The following is a 24,841-nucleotide window of genomic DNA, read 5'->3' as shown; positions in this document are numbered from 1 at the left end:
TGAGTACTAAATTCTTCCCCTTATTTCTCCCCCTCAAAGAATGTAAGCAATTGATATATCTAGTTAAACATAAAAGATCATTTTAATCACATATCCATATGTTGTCGAAGAAAACACATAAAGGGAAAAAAACCCATGAGGAAAACAAGGTGATAAATAGTATGCTTTGATCTGCATTTAGCTTCACTATAACTTCTCTGGAGGTGGTAACAATTTTCATCCATTGGAATTGTCCTATAGCATTGTATTGCTGGGAAGAGCCAAGTCATTCACAGATGATCATCATACAATAATGCTGTGTCTAATTACAATGTTTTCCTGGTTCTGCTTATTTCACTGCAAATCTTCCTGTAAACCTGTAAATCTCTCTAGGTTTTCCTGAAATTATGCTGCTCATCATTTCCTTTTTTCCTGGGTTATACATGTATTATCATGCAAAACATATTTCCATATTATTCATTTTTTTATAAGTTAATAATCTTATAGAACCAAAATCCCTAAACATATCCTCAAATAAACAAGTAATAAATTGTATTTTCACATGCATTTCTACTCCAACAGTTCTTTCTCTGGAGGTGGATAACATTCTTTTTCATAAGTTCCTTAGAATGGTCCTGGATCTTTATGTTGCTGTTAGTAGCCAAGTCTATCATATTTGATTGTTCCACAATATTGAGGTTACTGTGTATAATGATCTCCTGGTTCTGCTGATTTCACTCTGTAGCAGTTCACATAGGTCTTTCCAGTTTTTTCTGAAATCATCCTATCAATCATTCCTTATAAAACAAGAGTATTCCATAAGCATCATATACCACAACTTGTTCAGTCATTCTCCCATTGAGGGACATCTTTTTTGCCACCACAAAAAGATCAGTAAAAATATTTTTGTACAAACAGGCCCTTTGTCATTAAAAACAATAACAACAACAACAAAAACTCTTTGGGATATAGATCCTGTAGTGGTATTACCGGATCTAAATGTATTCTTTTATAGTCATTAGGGCATAATTCCAAATTGCCCTCCTACAATGGTTGGATTAATTAACAACTCCATCAGTAATGCATTGGTGTCCTAATTTTGCCACATCCTCTCCAACATTTATCATTTTCCTTGTCATATTGGCCAATCTTATAGGTGTGAGGTGGTACCTCAGAGTTGTTTACATTTGCATTTCTCTAAACAAGAGGGATTTAGAACATTTTAAAATATGATTATTGATAGCTTTTAGATCTTCATCTGAAAACAGCCTATTCATGTCCTCTGACCATTTATCAACTGGGGACCTGTATTCTTAAAATTTGACTTTAGCTCTTTATAGATTTGAAAAATGAGACTGTTATCAGAGAAATTTGTTATAAATCCCCACCCCCACCCCAGTTTGTTGTTTCCCTTTTCATTCTGGTTGTGTTTGTTTTGTTTGTACAAAAACTTTTAAATGAAATATAATCAAAATTATTCATTTTGCATTTTGTTATATTCTCTATCTCTTGGACATAAATTCTTCCCTTCTCCATAGATCTGACAGGTAAGCTATTCTATTTATTTACTTATCATTCTTTATGTTTAAATCATATACCCATTTTGACCATATCTTGGTATATGGTGTGAGATATTGATCAAAATTTTTGACATATTGTTTTCCAACTTTCTCAGCAATTTTTGTTAAATACTGTGTTCTTATCCCAAAAGCTGTGATCTTTGTGTTTATCAAACACTAGATTGCTGAGTTCATTCATCCTTAAGTCTATTCCATTGATATGCTCTTCTACTTCTTAGCCAGTACCAGATTGTTCTGATGATTACTGCTGTATAGTACAATTTAAGATCTGGTACTGCTAGGCCACCATCCTTCACATTTTTTTTCCATTAGTTTCCTTGATATTCTTGGCCTTTTGTTCTTCCAGATGAATTGTTTTTTGTTTTTTTTTTTAGTTCTATAAAGCAATTTTTTGAGTTCGATTGGTATGGCACTGAATAAATAAAATAATATGTAGGAGTAATTTTTATTATATTAGCTTGGCCTTCCCTTGAGCAATTAATGTTTTTCCAATTTTTTAGATCTAATTTTATTTGTGTGAAAAGCGTTTTGTAATTGCTATCATATAATTCCTGCATTTGTCTTGGCAAAAAAAAGATTCTCAATGATTTTTTATTGTCCAGAGTGATTTTTTTAAAAAAACACCTTAAGTTCTGACTTGGAATCAATATTGATTATAAGGCAGAACAGCAGTAGGGGCAAGACAAATGGGAATTAAGTGGCTTGACCAGGGTCACACAGCTGGGAAGTGTCTGAGGTCACATTTGAACCTAGGACCTTCTATCTCTAGGACTAGCTCTCAAACCACTGCGCCACCTAGCTGCCCCTCTAGAGTGACTTTAAATGGACTTTTTCTTTCTATCTCTTGATACTGAGTTTTGTTGGAAATATATAGAAATGCTGATGATTCATGCAGGCTTATTTTGTATTCTGCAACTTCGCTAAAGTTATTCATTATTTCAACTAGGTTTTTAGTTTATTTTCTAGGATTCTCCAAGTATACCATCATATCATCCACAAAGAATGATAGTTTAGTTTCCTTACTGCCTACTTTAATTCCTGCAATTTTTCTTCTCTGATTGCTAAAGCTAGCATTTCTAATACAATGTTAATGTGAATCCTTGCTTCACTTCTGATCTTATTAAGAAGGCTTCTAACTTAGAACCTTTGCAGATGATATTTGCCGATGGTTTAAAATAAACACTTATTTTTAAGGAAAGGCCCTTTTATTCCAATGCTTTCTAGAGTTTACCATAGGAATGGTGATGCATTTTGTCAAAGGCTTTTTCTGAATCTATTGAGATAATCATGTGATTTCTATTAGTTTGATTACTGATATGGTCAATTATGCAGACAGTTTTCCTTAAGCCAGCATTATACTCCTGGTATAAATACCACCTGTTCATAGAGAATAATCCTAGTGATATATTACTATATCTTTTTATTATTTATTTAAGATTTTTGCACCAATGTTCATTAAAGAAACTGGTCTGTAATTTTCATTCTCTGTTTTTGGTTTAGGTATTAGCACCATATTTGTGTCATAAAAATAATTTGGCAACACTCCTTTGCTTATTTTGCCAAATAATATTGCGATTAATTGTCCTTTAAATGATTGATAGAATTTACTTGTGAATCTATCTGGCCCTGGGGATTTTTTCTTGGGGAGTTCATGGATGGCTTGCTCAATTTCTTTTTTTGAGATGAGATTATTTAAGTATTCTAGTTCCTTTTTTGTTAATTTAGGCAATTTACATTTTTGTAGATATTCATCCCTTCACCTAGATTATCAGATTTATTGTCACATAATTGGGCAAATGAGCTCCTATTATGATTACTTTAATTTTCCTCCTCATTAGAGGTAAAATCACCCTTTTCATTTAGTACTTGTAATTTGATTTCTTTTTTAAAATCAAATTAACCAATTCTCTATTTAATGCCCCCCCCCCCCCCATGGAACAAGCTCCTACTCTTATTTATTAGTTCAATAGTTCTTTTGCTTTCAATTTTATTAATTTCTCCTTTGATTTTTAAGACTTCCAATTTAGCTTTTAATCAGGAATTTCTAATTTGTTCTTTCTCTAGTTTTTTTTAGTTGCATGCCCAATTCATTTATCTGCTTTTTCTCTATTTTATTGATATAAGCATTCAGGAATAGACATTTTCCCCTAAGTACTTTTGGCTGTATCCCATAAGTTTTGACATGTTATTTTCTCATTGTCATTCTCTTTAATAAAAGCAGTGATTGTTTTTATGATTTGTTTGACCCACCCATTTAGAAGAATTTAATTTCCAATTAATTTTAAATTTATCTTTCCATGAACCCTTATTGATTTTAATTTATACTGCATTATGATCTGAAAAAGTTGCATTTATTATTTCTGCTTTTGGTTATGAAGTTTTTATGCCTGAGAACACAGTTAATTTATATATAAATATATACACACAGACAGACAGACAGACAGACACACACACACACCATGTGCTGCTAAAGAGAAGATATACTTCTTTTTATCCCTACTCAGTTTTCTCCAGATATCTATGAAACCCAACTTTTATAAAATTTCATTCACTTCCTTTAATTCTCTCTTATTTCCTTTTTGGTTTATGTAGTTCTGATAGGGAAAGGTTCAGGTCCCCCCACTAGTGTAGTTTTACTGTCTATTTCCTCCTTAAGCTCCTTTAGTTTCTCTTTTAAAAGCCTGGATGCTATAACATTTAGTGGATTTATGTTGAGTATTGATATTTCTCCATTGTCTATACTATCTTTTATCAAGATGCAATTACCTTATCTCTTTTAATAAGATTTATTTTTGCTTTAGTTTTGTCTGAGATCATGATTGCTACTACTATCTTTTTTTTTTCTCAGTTGAAACACAATAGATTCCGCTCCAGCTTCTGTTACTCTGTGTATGTGCACAGTGATCCCTCACCTATTGCGGGAGTTACATTCCACAGACCCCTGAGATAGGTAAAAATCCATGAAGTAGGGGGAGAGAAAACAGATCGATGCTACAGTCACTGAGCCAATCAACACCCAGGATACAGAACACCGTGCTGTGGTTGGTCACCTTTCATTTCATCAGCCAATATGTGTAGTGTACAATCTCACGTTGGCAAACTTGTACAAGTGGTAGTAACATACTGCATTTCCATTGTTACAGTACAGTATTCATCCACAAAATCACACGATAAAGCAAAAACTTTGTGATACAGAATTATATACATACATACATATATATACAATAAAAATATAAACCCGAGATACAGTGAAGTTGCGATAAATGAACTGTGACATAGTGAGGGACAAATCTATTTGCCTCAAATGTGTTTTTTGTAAACAACATATGGTAGGATTCTGTTTTTTAATCCACTCTCCTATCTGTTTCTATTTTATGGGCAAATTCATCCCATTTACATTCACAGTTATGATTATTATTTGTTTTCCCCTCCATCTTGATTTTCTCTATAATCCTGCCCTTTCTTCTTTCACTCTTTCTCTTGACACCAGTGTTTTTTGCTTTTAAGTACTCCCTTCCTACCACCACCTTTCTAATTTCCCTCCTACTTCTATATAGGGTCTTTTAATCATCCCCTACACCCAATTCTTCCTCCCTTATATTATTCGTCTCACCACCAGATCCTGTGTAATCTTGAGTGGGGCTCCAGGATATCTGAATTATTTCTTTCTGGCTGCTTGCAGTATTTTCTCCTTAACTTTGGAGCTCTTGAAATTGGCTATGACATTCCTGGAAGTTGTCATTTGGGAATTTATTGCAGGAGGTGATCTCTGGTTTCTTTCAATTTCTATTTTACCGTCTTGTTCAAGAATATAAGGGCAGTTTTCTTGGATAATTTCTTATAATATGATGTCTAGGCTTCTTTTTTTTTGGCCATGACATTCAGATAGTCCAATAATTCTTGGATCTATTTTCCAGGTCAGTTGTTTTTTTCAATTATATATTTCACATTTTCTTCTATTTTTTCATTCTTTTGATTTTGTTTTATTGTTTCTTGATATCTCATGAAGTCATTAGCTTCTATCCACCCAATTCTAATTTTTAAAGACTGAATTTCTTCCATGTTCTTTTGATCCTCCTTTTCCATTTGGTTCATTCTACTTTTCATGGAACTCTTTTCTTTACTGGATTTTTGTGTCTCCTTTTCCAGTTGACTAATTTTGCTTTTTAAGCTGCTATTTTCTTTTTGCATTAGTTTCATTTCTTTCTCCTATTTTTCTTTGACCTGTCTTATTTGATTTTTGAATTCCTTTTCGAGTTCTTTTAGTGCTTGAGACCAATTTGCATACTTAATTTTAATGTGGTTGCTTAGATCTCACCATCTTCTGAGTTTCTGGAGTTAGGAATTTCTTTTGCTCATTTTTCCAGCCTTTTTATTGCCTGTAGACTGGAACTTCTGAAAGCTGCTGATTCTGTCTCCTCTGCTGCTGGTTTGTATTTTGCCTTGGGGCTAGGTCTTCACCACAATGCAGGCTTGAAAGGGTCCAGAGCTATGGACTTCCGGGCCTCACTGCTGGCTGATGCCAGGGTCTGGGGCTTTAAGGAGTCGGTCTAAGGTGTTATTTTGTTGGTGTAGCCTGAGTCCCAGGATCCTGAAGTTGGCCTATGCCCAGGTTCAGAACCTGGAGCAGTAGGGGTGGTAGTGGTGGTGTTTGGTTGGCGAGCACTCTTCGGTGTGCAGTTTTGCTTCTGGTTCCCCTTTATCCCGTGAAAATCAACTCTTTCTGCCTACCTTTTCAACTTGTGTTCAACGGGAGAGTCCCCTCACTCCATTTTGCTGTTGGTTTTTGACTCCTGTCATTTGAAGGCACTTTTTAAAGATTGGTTTGGAAGGATGGTAAGAGAGGTTTCAGCTTGCACTGCTACTAAGCTGCCATCTTGGCCCCACCCCTCCCTTCTGCTCATAATTTATTAAAGTTCAATAGTATTCCATTACAACCATATACCACCAACTTGTTTAGCCAGCCCAGAACTGATGGACATCCTCTCAATTTCAATTCTTTGCCACCACAAAAAAGGCTGCTATAAATATTTTTGTACAAATATGCCTTTCTCTGCTCCTCTCTAAAAAATCTTACTGGGATATAAACCTAGTAGTGGAATTGCTATATAGTATGTACAGTTTTATAACCCTTTAAGCATAGTGCAAACTGCTCTCCACAATTGTTGTATTAGTTTACAACTCTACCAACAGCACATTAGTATCCTAATTTTCCCATAATATAGTTGATTTTTAACATAAACGTAAGCAGTTCCAATTCAAGCCAGGGATATAAAAATACAAAATGGATTTTATCTCAAAACCATTTAATAACTGACCACTTATGTGTTGTTTTATAACAATCAAAAAAAGGTCGTAAAAAACTTTAGATTGGCAAGTCTTTGAAGTTCACCTGCTAAAAATGCAAATATAAACAGAAATAGTTAAAATCAGAATTGTTTCCCGCAACTCCTCTTTTCTTTCCATCAATATAAATACTGAAGAAATGTTTTTGTTGTTGTTGTTTTCAGCATCTTCCTGTTCTATTCAGTTTCATAAACATATATCAACAATAATTAGTCTATTCAAAGAACTATGATAGGTGAGAGAAAGAAATTCTTGCCATTCAAGTATTTACAATTTAATAAAAGAATATGGCTTGTGCACAAATTACTATTAGATAGAATATGATATGGACAAAGGAAAGGTTCAGACAAAGAACTATGAAAAATATGAAGGAGCTATCCCTTTCAATTGGGGATGAAGAATATAAAATTTCATGAAGGAAGGCAATACCTGATTCAGGTTTTGAAGTAAAGGAAGTATTTCAATACATAGAGATGAAGGAGGACTGCCTTCCTCCACAGGGGAGGAATAAATTACAATAAATGCAAAGATGATGATGAATGATACATCAATAGCAATTTAGTTGCACTATACAATACATGAAGTAAAATAAAGGGAAATCAAACTGGAAAGGTAAGTTGTAGTCATATTGTAGAAAGATTTTCATGGTAGATGAAGGAATTTATATTTTTTCTGCAAGCAAATAGGAGCCAATAAAGATTTTGAAGTGGAGTGATATGGTAAAATTTACGCATTAGGAGATTATTTTGGCAGCTGGATAAAGGGTATATTAGGGCAGGAAGGAAAATTATAGGCATCACTAATTCTACTTACATTTTCTAGAAGAGAAAAAAAGTCTGACATAAGGACTGTTTTAGACATGTGATAACTTGATGATTTTTATGAAGAAATACCTTTCCATATGTACTCAAAATGTTTGATTCTACTCATAGTCAACATTTCCCTAACAATCAGCACCACAATACATAATTACACAGAAAAATCCACAAGTAAAACCTATACAAATGTATTAATATAATATAAAAGTACAAAAGACCTTTTGATCTGGGCTTTTATAATTTCAGTGCAGAAATATATTTTAATGGGGCTGCAAGCTATATTAATTTTTCATGACTTAACTCTCAAAAGTAATCTGAAACACACCTTAAATGTCTGGTTTTTAAAGATATAAACAGAAACGGGACAATTTTATTAAAAAAGGCAGATCTTTTCTATTACGCAAAGGAAATGCCAATAACAACTAGCATGAATTCTCAAAGGGACCCCATTTAAACTTAAACTTTAAAGACTTCAATCCAGTAAGTCAAGTTTATTTTAGATCTTTGGCTCTGTTCCTAGACCAGTACTAAAATGATGTTACAAGTACAAAAATCATAGCACTTTTAGGGAAAATTTCTGAGCCCTTTCAATGGGTATTATTAAGAGAGAGATTAGAAAATATGCACATTTTATAATCTCTCCCATCTTGCCCTACTACTGTGTGGATTAGCTTCCCTAAGATGAGTGACTTTAAAAATAATGTGCTTGAAGAATGAATCTCATTGTCCTTCAAGTACCATTTTCTTTTATGAAAATCTGAAGTTTTTCCTAATTTACTTCTATAGTAACTTTCCTATTCACTACAAATTTTCAAAATATCACTGGAGCAGCTTGTCAATAAGATATGCTTGTTTAAATTTTTTAGTTCTTCAGTCATTTTTCAGTTGTGTCTTGACTGTGACTCCATTTGGAGTTTTCTTGGCAAAGATACTGGAATGGTTTGGTATATTCTTTTACAGATTAGAAAGTTGAAGCTAACAGGGGTAAGTGTGACTTGCCTAGGATTAAATAGCTAGTAAGTGAGGCCAGATTTGAACTCAGGAAGATGAGTATTCCTGACTCCAGGACCAGCACTATATCCACCCAGCTGTTTAAATTTAGATTTAAGATTTTGAAATTTAACTTAAATTTTATTTTATCAATTTAGGACTACTGTTCCATTGTGCATAGTATCACAAAAAGCAATATCACAACATAAGATTTTGCCCTGAAGACCAGGAGGACATTGAGACATTTTTGAAATCTTGTATTGTGTACCTTATTTCTTCCATATGCAGGGAAGATAAGGGTTTCTCCCCCCAGAAGAGATATTTAGGGTGGGCTGCCAATTCAATTAAGTTCTGTGTTGATTATTAGAGTAAATAAAAAATTTGAATAAAACAAGGCTGTGTCCCATCCCTCTCTTCCCCAAAACTACAGTCTAATTGGGGGAGATTTGAAATAGAAAAAAAAATTTAGACAAAATACCTCTAAGTGTATTATATAGGACCAAGACAAAGGGCTTTGTGAAATTGGGTGGGGGTAGGGAGTGAAGGTTGGAAAATTATCATTGAGGAGACAGGATCAGGGAAAGATAAACGAAAAAAGTGGTATCTAAGTTGGAACTTAAATGATGAAAAGAAATTTGGCAGACTAAAACGGGGGAAAGGAACATTCTAGAAACGAAGAACAATGTGACCAAAGGCACAGATTTGGAAAATCACACGGTATATTCAGAGAACAGTCTAGTTTGGTTAGAGTGTTAAGATATGTGGAACTGAATAGAATGACAAAACTTGAAATGTGGGCATCAGATTATGGAGGGCTTTGAATATTAAGTAAAGATAATGATAAAAGAGAACAACATTTCAAACACAGGAAACTGATGAATGACAGAGCCACTAACAGAAGTGGTGAAGTTTTAGGAGGAGAAATATGCTATTTTGAATATGCTAATAATTTCAAGGTGCTAACAAGTTCTGGTAGAAGCTGCTTTATGGGCAGTAGGGAGATGTGTATAGATTTGGAAATTATCTTTTCTAGTAACAACAATAGTGACAATAAAAGACTTTTTACACCATCCAGCTATTAAGTCCAAGATGTGAACCTGAGCCTTCAACTCCAAGTCCAGTTCTTTATTTCCTTTAAACCAGGCTCCTACCTCTTTGTATAAGTGAGAGCTAAAGAAAAGAACCAAAGGAATACCTACCTGACACATTCTAGAAAATGTTTGGTGGTTTTTTTTTTTACTATCTTGTTCAATTTAATACATATTTTATTTTATTTATTTATTTTTAAAACTGTATCTTCCATCTTGGAGTCAATACTGTGTATTGCATCCAAGGCAGAAGAGCAATAAGGGTTAGGTAATGGGGGTTAAGTGACTTGCCCAGGGTCACAGCTAGGAAGTATCTGAGGCCAAATTTGAACCAACGATCTCCCATCTCTAGGTCTGGCTCTCAATCCACTGAGCCACCCAGCTGCCCCCAATACATATTTTTTAAAAATAGTAATTCACCAGTTCATGGTTTTAAGCAGAATTCTCTTTGTATACTGTAACATTTGTGTTGGTGAAATCACTTTCATTGCTGAACGGAGGATGAATTAGTGGGGAAAGACTTGAGGCAGGCTGACCCACCAGCAGGCTATTGCAATAGTCCAGAGATAAAGTGATGAAGGCCTTCACTAGAATGGTGACAGTGTCAGAGTGGAGAAGGGAATATATTCAAAAAATATTGTAAAGGTAAAATCAACAGATTAGGTGGAGGGGATGAGTGAGTAAGAAGTCTTATGTTGTGAGCCTAAGGAACTGGGAGAATGGTGGTGTCTTCTATAGTAAGAAAGATGGTTGGGATAATTTAGATGAATGAGTCTGGTTTTGGAAGTTTTCAGTTTAAGATATTTACTGGATGTTTAGTTTGAGGTATCTGAAAGGCAGCTGGAGAGGCAAGAATAGAGGTCAGTAAAGAGGTTAGGACAGGATAGGAAGATCTGAATATCATCAGCACAGAGATTATAACTAAATCTATGGGAGCTGATGAGATCACCAGGTGAGATAGTACATAAGCAGAAGAGAAGGCGGCCTAGAACAGAATACTCTGGGACACTTGTGGTTAGAAGCAAGAGGATGAGGAGTTGGAATGAGTGGTTAGTTTGGTAGGAGGGGAATGAGGAGGGAGTAGTAGAGAAAATGCATGTAAGAGTGTGGTGGTTAGATGGGAATAATTTGGTTTGTAAAGTTACAGGGATATGTAGAGCTATAGGAAGTAGTTTTTCCACTTTTCCACAAGCAGTAAGTTTTATTATTTTTCCAGAACTACAAAACTGTAAAGAGAGTAAGATGATATGGTAAATACACTAGAATTTTAAGAAATAACTTGGGTCCAGGCAGAATGGGTGACTGAGGTGATTACCTATTAGGCCATTGGGGCCTAGGGTATGGAGATGATTTAAAGCCTCGGTGGTTTTGGTGGCATGGCAGTTGATGAAAAGTTCTTGGAGTAAAGAGTTTAGCTGAGCTCTTATAACCAGTGTTTTTTCAAAAGTATAATTAATCATTTACCCAAATGCCTTGAATTTTCAAGTTGGTCTGTTTGGAATATAAATTCATGTTATGGGAAGTTCTGAAATATTTAATATTTACACTAGATAATTGCAGTCTTTGGAATCTTTCCTCTCTGTTGGGCCACTGTTCAAATCTTAATATTTTTCCTTTGTGCTTCACATAAGAAAGGATAACATTGCAAGTAGATTTGAAAATGACTGTCAAATGATGTGCAAATATCTTCTATATGCTTAAATAAAAGCATAAGACAAAATTTAACATGACAGATTACATTTTTTTTAAGTGCTAAAAAGAAAGGTGGTGGCAAGTATTTCATGTATTACAGCATTACTTAGTTGAATATGCTAGAAATTAGGTGGTTTTTAATTTTTTTGCATCAATATCCCCCATCAGGTTGTATTCCCAGCACTTTATTAGCAAAGTACACAATAGGTACTTAAAAACGTATTGAACTGAATTGAACCTAAACAAATTCTGTAGTTCCAGAAGGTTAACAATTGGGTGGTTCTAAAAAAAATCTAATCTATTTATTACCATGTGAATTGATATTCAATCAGTATATTGCACAATTGTTAGTTTGTTATATTTTTCTTCTGGTACTAACTGATTTTCTATTGGAATGTTCCCAAAGGCAGAAAGGTAAACTGTAGCCATCAGGTCTATTTTGCTACTTGCCTGGCCTAGCCCTACTCTTGAGTCTAAAAGCCTGGAACTATATTGCATGTTACTATGTGCCAGGCATTGTGCTAAGTGCTGGGGATACAATCTAAAGGTAGAATTCAATACACAAAAGGAAGCTGGAAAGCAAGGGGAGTGAGTGGGTAACAACCAGTCAGTATGAAGGCATTTTGTTCTGTGGAGACTACATCAAGCAGAACTTGTCATGGAAAGTTCAAATTCCAGTCCTCTCAAGTCTGAAGGTGGCAGTTTCTACTCCCTAAATGTTACATTTCAAAAAGTTCTGGGGTTATTAAAGAAGAGGAGTCCCAGTGAAAGTTAGCCCCAAGGAATAAGGAGGTTGAAAGTCTCACTGTATTTTGGCCTAGTCAGTCCATTACATTTATTAAGTATTAACTATGTGACAAGCACTGTGCCAGATGCTGGGAAGAGAGATACATAAAATGAAACAATTTTTAAGTGTTTTAATTCTAGCAAATTTACAGTATCCATGAGGAAAACACCACACCAAAGTACTAGGTTCGCATCTGAATGCCAGAGAGCATCCAGGACAGGTAAGAATATGAGAACTGGTTAGGGATTATTTAGCCCAGAAAAAGAAGCATAGGGGTGGGATGAGGAGGAGGTAAATAGGTGAGTGAATCACCTCTAGAGAGTTGTCTTCATATTTTTGAAGAGCTATATCTAAGAGTATGGTTAAACTTCTGTTTGTTCCTAAAGAGTAGGTCTATGAAGGTATGAATGGAAGTTACAAAGACACAAATGTAAACAATAAAACAATTAGAGATATCCAAAAAAGAAGCTGGCTGCTGCATTTCAGAGTTCCTTATAGTTAGTCTTAAGGGCTGGATAATCAACCACTTTTTTGGGTATGGGTTGGACTTCATTGCTACTGAAGTCCCTTCCCAATTTGAAATTCTCAGATAATGTATGTTAGAGATGCTTCTCTTGTCCTTACTTATAATAATGAATATAAAACTTGTTTACTCTTAAATAAGTTTTGCTAAATTTTATCTTGAAATTTTCTGTCTCAAAGATTAAGAAAAACTAGAAATAATGATTTGAAAAGTACAAATGCACATATTCAGTTATGTTCTATAGAGTTCAATACATTTCTACATTTAAAATCAAAATATATTTGTCAAGACAGTGGAGAATTTTCTAGTGCTGATAAACCATTTTGAGTTGTTGTTGAAGAAAAATAAGAGGTTTTAAAAAACCCCAAAACTTTTCATCATTAGTAATATGATAGATGGTTCAACATTGCAATAAAAATCATGCATGATAATTTTTTAAATGAATATAGAAGTTGTTATATTAAAGATTTTAAGGCTGATGTTTTTGGAAGGCACCTGAGATTCACTGTCCCCAAGGCAGCAAGAAATATTCCATTTCAGAAAGATGATTATTTTTAGCTTTTAGTATTGCTGGTGAAGTAGAATGGACAATATTTTTAGAGCATAATCATTTATTTTAGAACAGTGTTTATTCTGCCTAGATCTTTAACTGTATCTATCTTATACTGATTAGCCAATTTTTTACACTCACATTTTGAATGTTATAGCAAGCGAATAATTCAACTTTTTTTCCCTTTTTACTCCAGTATGCTTTTCTATGAAGCTTAAAAAAAATTACTTTAAAAGGTTCATATAGTTAAATCTATGGATTCTTCCAGTAATATGACTGTGAGGGTTAGATTATAAGCCAAATGTCACAAAATTGACAATTTTAAATTATGGCCCTAAAGAAAATTTTTGATAGTCCCTTGGACAGCAAGGAGATCAAATCAGCCAATACTTGAGGAAATTAATTAGAAGGACAAATATTGAAGCTAAAGCTTAAATACTTTGGCCATATAATGGAAAATATCCTGTTACCGGAAAAGATGGAAGGCAAAAGGAAAAGGGGCTGGAAGAGGATGAGATGAATGGATAATGTCATAACCATGAGCTTGGACAGAGTTCAGAAGACAGTAGATAGAACAGTCTGGTATCCATGGGGTACCAAACATTGAATGAATACAAAAAAAGACCAAACATACATATCTTTTTTGCCTGTATAATTAGTTGCATATGTAGAACACTATAATTATTATGGGCATAGCCTTTCTTTATGGATAAAATTTAAATAACCAATGTCAGTAGCAAAAATGCTTCCTTCCCTTTTCCCTAAAATGATGAGGTAAATCAGGGTTGGGGTTTTCAGTTGTGTTTTTTTTTTTGGGGGGGGGGGTTAAAATCTAAGTGTAAAGGCATCAACTACTTAGAGGCAGATAGGTGATATAATGAACAAAGTGCTGGGCTTGGAGACAAGAAGAGCAAAGTTCGAATTTAGCCTCAGACACTTACCGCAGTGTCTCCTTCAGCAAATCACTCCTTGCTCAGCCTGTCTTTCCATCTATAAAATGGGCATAATAATAGCACCTACTTTCTAGAATTTTTGGATGGATATGATGGGATAACATATATGTAAAGTGCTTTGGAAACCACAAGGATCTCTATATATTACATACTATTATTATGAAAAAAAAAATTAAGGATACAGCAGAATCCCTGAAGAACAAATGACAACTGTCTCTAATGTATTTCAATAGATCCTTGCCTCATCCCTTTCAGAGGTATAGAGATTTCAAACTAACACACCTCATCCTTACTATTATCCCTGTCTTCTTATACATTCTTATCAGAGGATCACAGATCTGGAAGTGAAGTCAGAGATCATCTAGTCCAATCCTATTTTCCAGAGGATAAAATTGAGGCTCAAGAAGATCAGTCTCATGGATGGTAAACTTCAGAGCCAGGATCAGAATGCAGGTCTTTTAACACCAAAGCCAGTTCTCTTTCCCTTTTACTATTATGCCTTTAAAGAGGGCTATCTAAGGTGATAGGGACCTTTTCCTTAATCTTTCGCCATTATGACACTATAACATGGGTTGTCAATGTTATTATTCACTCTTGCTTTGTAGGGTACCTTCTTTACTGAATTTTTTTACACCACTTCATTATTTGCAATATGTTTATATTCACTATGAGAGTCCCCTTTTCTTTTGGATAAACTTTTATTTTTATTTCTTATGGACTGTTTTTCTATCATGTATAGCTATGAATGTAGTATTACTGCAAGGACTTTGGAATTAAGATGGGATTTTTAAAATTAAGGCAATACTGCAGGTCACTGAAAAATGTCAGTTTCCCAAATAAATTTCATTCTGCTTTCTTCCTCCTCTTCAATTCTAGATATAGGAAAGGAAGAAAGTATTATTTTCATAAGATAAAGTCATTTTAGGAAATCTAGAAATCAGATGCTGAGAAAAATTGGAAATGTTTATATTAATTACCCTGGGTGAGTTTGACTATTTCAAATTAAGATTGTTATAATTTTATAACTCACAAACAGATTAATTTAAATAGATGGAAGGTAGGGCAGGTTGTAGGCATTAAATACAAAGATCAGACATGATCCTGTAAGAACCATATTCATACTAAGGCTTATATGAGCTATGGTTGGAAAGAAAACTAAAGAAAAGAAAAAATTATTTCCTCAGCTAACCTGGCAAAAGAAAAGAATCATAGGGATAATGGGACAATAACAGATGATAGAAGGCAGTGTAGCTACTTAAAAAATTTGCATCTATTATTTTTGCCAAAGAGAATAGTCTCTGGACTGGAAAGAACAGAATATGGTCACTAGTGAGTTGATCCCCAGGGTAAATAAGGAAATTGTAAGAAAGTACTTCACTATCACTGATGAGCTCAGTTCAACTAGCCCAAATGATTGGGTCTGAAAGAAATGAAGTAAACAGAAAGTGGAATTTATGGCATGAGCCTGGGATTGGGAGTGGGGAATAAAAGCTAAACAAAGAACAAGTTCATCATGTTTGACCATAAATGCAGAGCAGATGAAAACAAAGCACTGTTTGAGGACCTAGAGGATGGGTGTTATTAAACTGGGGGATCAGGAAGGGCTTCATGGAAGAGGTATCATTTGATTTGAGATTTCAATTCTATTTCAGTTGTTCAATGATGCCTGTCAACATACCTAACCCCAGGATAGAGTACAGGTGTATAACCTTCTTGCTCTGCTCTTCAGGAGACTCAAGAGGGATCCTAATGAATGCTCATAGATCAGGGGGAATGTGGGCATATTTGTGTGATGGATTAAATTCCACTGACTATGACACACCAGGGACACAAAGTAGGTAGCCAAGAGAAGCTAAGAAACTTGACCAAACAGGTCAAGGCTTAATTCCCTGGTACCATGATTTTGACTCCCAGAGCAGGGGTGAGTATAGGGGTGGAATGAGAGTAAACAGAAGCTCTCTCCAAAGTTTTGCAAAAAGCTAGTAGTGTTCCGATAACTCCTTTTGCAAAACTTTACTATCAAACAGACATTTGTGATTCCTGGAAAGAGTGGAATTCAATATACCTGCCCTGCTGCCACAATCATTAATATCCTTTGTTCAGGAGCATAGTTGGTTCTATTTTTCCTACTAAGTGAACTTACAGTAGCTCTGGTCTCTGATGCCCAATGACTTCTGAGAGTATTCAGGTCTACCAAGCTGAGCCCAAAAGGAGGTAAAGAAATAAGCATTTATTAAGCACCTATATCTGTTAGGGACAGGGCTATGCACTTATAATTATTGTTGCATTTGATCCTCATAACAACCTTAGGAAGTAAATGCTGTAATTATCCATATTTTATAGTTGAAGAAACTAAGGCAGACTGAGGTTAAATGGCTTTCCTAGGGTCACATGACTAAAGTGTCTGAGGCTAGAATTAAACTAAGGTCTTCCCAACTCCAGGCCTGGCATTCTATCCACTGTACTATCTTATGATTTAATTCTGTGGAAAATCATTCTGAATGAAATTATATCAGGTGTTTTAACAAACCCTTTCTTCTTCTTTTTTTTAATGGGTGGGAATGTGCCTGTATTTTTTATTATAATAATTCTTTTAAAATAATCTATTTTTTTTCTAATTACAGGCAAAACCAATTTTTTAAATCATCAAAAAAATTTTTGAGTTCCATATTCTCTTCCTCTTTCTCACCCTCCCTTCCTCATTCCCTGAGGCAATAAGCAATCTGATATAGATTTTACATGTGCAATCATGTAAAACATTTTCCCATATTAGTCATTTTGTGGAAGAGATCTCAAAGAAAAAAAAGTGAAATATATTGTGTTTTGGTCTGTATTCAGACTCCATCAGATTTTTCTCTAAAGGCAGATGGCATTTTTTATCATGAGCCTTGGGATTGTCTTGGATCACTGGATTGCTGAAAATAACCAGGTCATTCACAGTTGTTCATCAAAAAATACTGGGGACTCTAGGTAGCTTAGTGGATAAGTCAGGCCTAGAGACAGGAGGTCCTGGGTTCAAATATAATATTAGATACATACTTCCTAGCTGTCTGACCCTGGGCAAGTCATATAACTCCAAACTGCCTAGCCCAGTGATGACAAACCCTGTAGAGATCAAGTACCCAAACTGTAGCCATCACTGCATGTGAGTCCCTCACCTTACCCCAGACAGGGGAGGAAGGAAGTGTTTGCATTGGGCTGCTGAGTAGAGGGGCAGGTCATGTGAGAAATGCCCTCAGGTATGAGTGTAGAGGGGTGGGGAGCAGCCCCCTCTGCCAAACTCTGGCATGTGTGTCATAGGTTTGCCAACACGGGCCTTACCACTCTTTTGCCTTGGAACCAATACTTAGTAATGATTCTAAGACAGAAGGTAAGGGTTTAAAAAGAATTGGGGTTACTATGTACAATGTTCCCTTCACTTTCTATCAGTTCATGTAAGTCTAGGTTTTTCTGAAATCATCCTGCTCATTGTTTCTTATAGCACAATAATATTCCATTATAATCCTTTATTACAATTTGTTCAATCATTGTCCAATTGATGGGCTACTCTTCAATTTCTAAGTCTTTGAAACCACAAAAAAGAATTAATATTCCTTTATATTCCTGCAATAAATATTTCTGCACTCTCTACTTTTTTTTTATGTCTTTGGGATATGGACCTTGTAGTAGTATTGAAGGGTAGCTTTTTGAGCCCTTTGGACAAAAAGCCAAATTACATATCTTTATAAATCTTGGCAGATACATTTTTAAGGAAAAGTCAATTTAAATGTGGCAAGTTAGTAAGACTAATATAGTCAGAACAAAAGTACCTTTTGTAGAAAGCAACCAGCTACCTAACATGGTAACAGTTACATTAGTGGAACCTATTCATTTATTATAATTATTGTGGTAGCAACTTAGGAATAAAATAGGGTCTTGCAAGAGTTTTATGCATTTATTAATAAAATGAGAGAGTAAGAGATTTTGCCTTACTAATTTAAGGCAGATATGGTCTTAGGTTTGAGCCCTGCATGGTTCCCTCTATGCTGATGCCAATCGCCATGCATTGCCCAGGGAACTCATCTGTTCAAGGGAGGAAGTAAAGAGGTCTTCTCCCTCTGCTGGCCTTATTAATCCCCCTAGCTCCTCCCTTTATGGCAATGTTGCATGTTGATGCTCAGGCTGATGGCAGGGAATGCCAAGACAGACAGGCCATTAGATATGATGTTACATCTACCGCTGGGGTGCTTCAGCGGGATGGAGGTATTTTTCCTTAAACATTACCATTCCAAATATTTTGAAATATTATATCAACTTATCAAAATGATGTCATATGTTGACCTTTAACCGTGCAGTGATTTGTACACAAGTTTCTTGATCTGCACAAACAAGAATAGGCCTAGAAAATTTCAAAATCTCTTCCAGTTTTAAAAACTACAGACTTTAGGGAAGAATAAAGTCCTCTCCTAGATCATACTAACTGCTAAAGATTCTGATTGTAATTCTACCAATTCCTGGGTAATTCTTCTAAAAAAATTTTTTTTTCCATTTTGGTTCCAAGGCTACTGGGCATATATACATTTGAGCTTATTTCATTCATTTCCTTCACGTTTTTGGTGCTTAAAATTTTGGTAGACCCTCACTGACCCTTCTTATTGGGGCTACCAGTTTAGACAGCTATGTGAATGATCACTTCCTAGACCAATTCTGACACAAACTCTAGTAAACATCTAAAAATAGCATCAGGTCAAATAATTACCAAGAAATTAAAAGAAAAACAAATGCTTTGATCTAGCTGAAAATTTTACAAAAAGATAGCTAGAAACCAGAGTTCTAGAAGAGAATTTCTGACAAGAAAATAATCAGGAGATAAAGTGACTAGAAATGAAGACCCCCAAATATCTCTGAGTGGTATATTCCAGGAGTATAAGAAATTAGAAGCATTACAGCTGAGACCCTGTAGAACACTCTGAAGACCACAACACTTGAGTATATAATTAAGGAGAGAGGGTAGAGCTATGTAGAATAGGGGGGAAGACTTGATACTTGCACTATGTGTGGACATACCAGAAAAAATAGAAGTCAGTAGCAGGAACCCAAGAAATTTCAGTAAAGACTAAAGAGGGATCAACAAACCCATTAAAGGATATGGAAGAGGCAAAACCTAATTCTAGCACAAAATCCATATCAAGACCGGACACTGGAGATACAAGTTAAAAAAAGGAAGACTCCAAATAACATCATAGTAGGTGCTTAAAGAAAGCTTGTCGATTTTACCTGAAGAAAGAAATATGAACCTAGAGTCACTAATAAGACCAAACCATCTGAGAGAGTAACAATTTAAGCAGTACCTCAGAGAAAAAATAATAAAATAGTAATAATACCCCTGTGAAGGACACTACAACTTACTAGTAATTCATATTTTTCTAGCTGTGATTTTTAAGTGGTTTTTTTTAATATGTCTGAAAACTGTTCATATATACTGGGAAATGGTTCTTGTTGGGATTGTAGATTTCAGGAGTTGGATTGGCTCAATCAATTGGTTCAATGCCCTCATTTTGCAGATAAGGAAACTGAAGACTAAAGAGGCTGTAACTTGACCAAGAATCACACAAGTAATGAGTAACAGAGCCAGGATTTGGACTGAATTTAATTTAATGCTTTTCTTTCTGCCCCTTCCCTTTATAATTTCCCAGTACTCTTGCAGTCCTTGCAAATAACTCTGAAATTTTACCATACAGACTGCTAGAACAAACATACTAATTAATGTATTGTTGGTGATTGTTTTCCAGAAATAGACAGTTTCACAGCAATTGGGAATAATAGAAAACTCACTAAACTGTATACATACTTTGAACTAATAATGCTGTCTTCTAATGACATATTTTTAAGGAGGTACTTTACTACACACATTTGTTACAAAGATTGTTTTTTTCTTTCTTCTCTACAAGAGAGGGGGCCTGTGAAGAGAAGTTGAGGAATAGGGTTCCTAAAAAAGAAAAAGAGGGTCATTGAAACATGTTTTTGAAAAGCACAGAAGAGAACAGAAGGAAGACCAGAAGGAATCACAAGACAAGCAAGGCAGCTTTAGAAGTAACATGAGTTTATTACATATTTTAAAAGAGCTATGCTTATTACCTCTTTGCAATACGTGTGAAAAGAACAATAAGTTCTTAAAATACTATGCATGTTATTAGTTGGATGCCTCTAATCTAATTATTTATAGTTTAAAAACACAGATGACATTTTTAAAGGTATACAAACAACACACACAAAAGAAAATGGACATAATGTACTTACATTGTATACAGGGCATTATTAAGTACATTTCATTTTTATTTATTTATTTTTTTTTTAAAACCCTTACCTTCCGTCTTGAGTCAATACTGTGTATTGGCTCCAAAGCAGAAGAGTGGTAAGGGCTAGGCAATGGGATTTAAGTGACTTGCCCAGGGTCACACAGCTGGGAAGTGTCTGAGGCCAGATTTGAACCTAGGACCTCCCATCTCTAGGCCTGACTCTCAATCCACTGAGCTACCCAGCTGCCCCCAGTAAGTACGTTTTAAAGGTGAGGGTAAAAGATAAAATTTATATGATTAAATGACAACTAGGGAGAGGAAAGATGACAGTAAAAGGACAAAAGTGATAGGAAGTCAATATTATTTAAAAATGTTATCCAAGAATAAAATAACTGCTAAATTTCTTCAACATTATCTAGCAATAATGATCTGAGATCATTCCTGGTTTGGGAGATTTTTATCTATACTCTTGATTTAGGAGATCTGTATAAAAATGTGCAGAAGAGAAACAAACCATTTGAACTTCATGGGAAAGGAAAAAGATTTATTTACAATTTTAATTTTAAATTTACCTTAAAAATGATTCTATAGGCATATGAAGAATTAGCTGTATTGTTTTTTTTAAAAAGCATCTCAGTACACTTAGTTTACATATAAATTATTGTTGTCTATTTTAATATACAAACCCAGAGAAAGATTCAAGAAAAGGTCGGAAGCTGAAAGTTCAAATTCATGTTATAATAGCAACATTTATTAAAGAATGTCATTGCGCCAAGTAGAAAGTTAAATAACAGTTTGCCTTTTGAAAAAGTATATAACAAGGATGTTTGTGGGAAGAGAAAGGAAGAATATGTTGGGAAATTAAAGATATAAAAACAAACTATCAATAAAACTTTGAAAAAAGAGAATATGAGGTAAGCAACATTTTTCAGATAGAAATTTGATTTCACCTTTCTTGACAGAAGGCATCACATTTCTAGTACCAAGAGAACACCAGTAAATCTTTCAAATATGGGGCAATTATATGTTTATTGTACCTTATATAAAGCATTCACAGCTTATATCACTAAAAAACTATATAAACACAAGAAAACAATACATTAGCTGAGTAGCAAAATGAGTGTGCCAAGAGTCTCAGAGAGTATAAAAAAAACTTATCAATGTAGTAATTTTTGAACATGCTGTTCAAAAGTGCCATAACATATTTATATTACCTGTTAATTTTTGCAAAACCTGTGACTCAGTTCTACACTCATTACTTATAGTAGGATACCATAAAGGTAGGATATTTAAAGAATAAACAGAAAGTTATTCTCTATTTAAAACATATCACCAATACAAAGCCATTTGGAACTGACAAAAAAATTTGGTATTTCCAGCATGGCAATTTAAGCCCTAGTTCTACCTATCTTTAAATCTATTATCATCTTTCCTAAAGAGAAGTGTGATTTCCAAATTAAAAGGAAGTTGAACTGAAACATTTTATCATTTGATGTATTTAGATGATATCAAGCTCTGAGGCTCTACCAAAAACCACATTAAACAAATCCTTCATCTTATAGATATTTCTCCAATAATGTCAAAATGCCATTTAGCCTTGATAGGTATAGAATTCTTACTGTATACCTAGGAAGAAGAAAGTGAAAGCTTTTAGCTTGAATACAGAGGACACAAAGAATCAATGGATCAAAGTAATATCTACATAAAAATATCTTGATCTCTTCCACGTATACAAAAATAATAAATGCATCAAGTGGCTATGATAGAATATATTAAAACTCATTGGCATCCTGAAATAAAAGCTGAATGGAAATAGATTGTTAAAAGCAATGAACACCCCTGCAATAAAAGTTAGCTTGTGTTTTTGGAACTGTAAAATGAGTTGTAACAGATTTGGAAAGTATCCTCATGATAATCTATACAATAATAGTGAAACACTAGACTTGTCATCCTAGGGCATTTAAGATGAACATTTCCTCACCAAAATTTTCAGGAGAAATCAAAGCTATTAATAGTTATATGAGGGGGTAGCTGGGTAGCTCAGTGGATTGAGAGTCAGGCCTAGAGACAGGAGGTCCTAGGTTCAAATTTGGCCTCAGACATTTCCCAGCTGTGTGACCCTGGGCAAGTCACTTAAATCCCATTGCCTAGCCCTTACCACTCTTCTGCTTTGGAGCCAATACACAGTATTGACTCCAAGATAGAAGGTAAGGGCTTAAAAAAATACACACACACACACACACACACACACACACACACACACACACACACACGAAAAATGCTTTAAACCACTATTGGTTAGGAAAATATAAATGAAAACAATTTTGAGGTAGCCCCTCATATGTATCATATTGGTAAACATGACAGAAAAGGAAAATACAAATACTAGAGGGTATGTGAAAAAAATAGAGACATTAATGCATTGTTGGTGGATCTGTGAATTGGTCCAACCATTCTGGAGAACACTCTGGAACTATTCCCAAAGTAGTAAAAAATTGTACACATTCTTTGATCCAGTAATACCTAGGTATGTATTCCACCACTTTGCCAAGAAAATCCCAAATGGGGTCACGAAGAGCTGGACATGCCTGAAATGATCGAATAACAACTTCTGGTTTTGAGGCTGGTTCCCTATCTGCTATACAACATTGCTCCTCTCTTTGGATATCAGACATGTGTCAAACATATTTGATATGGAGATTTCCCCAGTTAATCAATTCCCATTTTGTTTTAGTTGAATTAAATTTGTTCATGCAAAAACTTTTCAATTTCATGTATTTGAAATGATTTAGTTTATGTCTTGTAACCACCTCTATCTGCTATTTGGTTGGGAATATTTTACCTATTCATAGTTGTGAATGGTATACCTAATCTGGTTTTTCTCCCCTACTTTTTTTTTCTTTAAGTTATGATCTTTAATTTCTAAGTTGTATCTATTTTGAGTTTGTTATGGGATGTGTTATATATCTAATTTTTATGAGACTATCCCAAGTAATTTATTTTTGGGGATTTATAAAAAACTGAGTTGAGTTCCATTATTTCTGATCCTTTTTTTTTTCAGTCTGTTCCAGAGAAATGCTTTTCTTTTTAAAAATCACATTATTCCCCTTAACAACATAGATCTTTTGTTTCTTAAAATCAATTAAAAAAATTTTTTATCATAAATGTTGGAGGAAATATGGCAAAACTGTGACATTAACACATTGATGGTGGAGTTGTAAACTGATCCACCTATTCTGGAGGGCAATTTGGAACTATGCCCAAAGGATAATCTGTGTATAACCTTTGATCTGTAGTACTACTACTGGGTCTGTATGCCAAAGAGAGAATAAAAAAGGGGAAAGGACCTACTTACACAAAAATGATAATAGTAGCTCTTTTCGTGGTGGCGAAGAACTGGAAATTGAGGGTAAATCCATCAGGTGCAGAAAATTGTGTTATATGTTGGAAATGGAGTACTATTTTGCTATGAGAAATGATAAGCAAGATGATTTCATTTAAAAACTGGAAAAACCTGCGTTAACTGATGCAGAGCAAAATAAGCAGAAGCAGGTGAACATTGTACACAGTAATAGCAATATTGTATGATGATCAACTGTGAAAATTTGGCTACTTTCAGCAATGCAATGACCCGAGACAATTTTGAAAGACATGTGATGGGGAATGCTATCTACCTCCACAGAAAGAACTGTTGGAGTGTGATGGATGTGGATCAAAGCATACTATCTTTCACATCAGTGTATTTACAGTTTTATTTTCGGGTTTTGGCTTTCTATGAGTGTGCTCTTGCAACAATGATCAACATAGATGTGTTTTGCATGATAATACATGTATGGCCCAGATTAAATTACCTACCATATTTGAGTGGAGGGAAGGAGATGGTTTGGATCTTATAATTTTGGAAAATGTATGTTGAAAATTATTGTTACATGTAATTGGGAAAATATATTATCTTTGAATTTAAAAAATTCTCTCCATAACTGCTTCTTCCTATTTCCCTCCCCTTTTTTGTTACTGTAAGAAATGGCTCTTTTGTAGGGGAAGGAAGAAGGATCTATTAGGAAATGTAGGTGATATAAGAACAAAAGAAATTATAAAAAGTTATTTTAAATTAGTAAACAAAATTATCAACAGCTATAAATTAAATTATATAATGCTGGGCTTATAGTAATAACTGTCAAAATGTTATATGAATTTCAAATTCATATACCAGTGGAAAGGCCTTTAATGTCTCCTAATTTCTATCCAGGTAAATTT

The 24,841-nt window shown here is 34.5% G+C and overlaps 1 protein-coding gene and 1 long non-coding RNA gene across 6 annotated transcripts in view; one reads left to right on the top strand and one right to left on the bottom strand.

The window, feature by feature from the left end:
- PIAS1 (protein inhibitor of activated STAT 1) overlaps positions 1-24,841 on the bottom strand; it is a 194,428-nt gene that overhangs the window by 72,188 nt on the left and 97,399 nt on the right. The window lies entirely within an intron of this gene.
- LOC130456091 (uncharacterized) overlaps positions 1-24,841 on the top strand; it is a 131,921-nt gene that overhangs the window by 42,729 nt on the left and 64,351 nt on the right. The gene's annotated exons all lie outside the window — the stretch shown is intronic.

Source organism: Monodelphis domestica, chromosome 1 (assembly GCF_027887165.1).
Source record: "Monodelphis domestica isolate mMonDom1 chromosome 1, mMonDom1.pri, whole genome shotgun sequence".
NCBI lineage: Eukaryota > Metazoa > Chordata > Mammalia > Didelphimorphia > Didelphidae > Monodelphis > Monodelphis domestica.
This window is presented reverse-complemented; position numbering and strand designations above follow the sequence as displayed.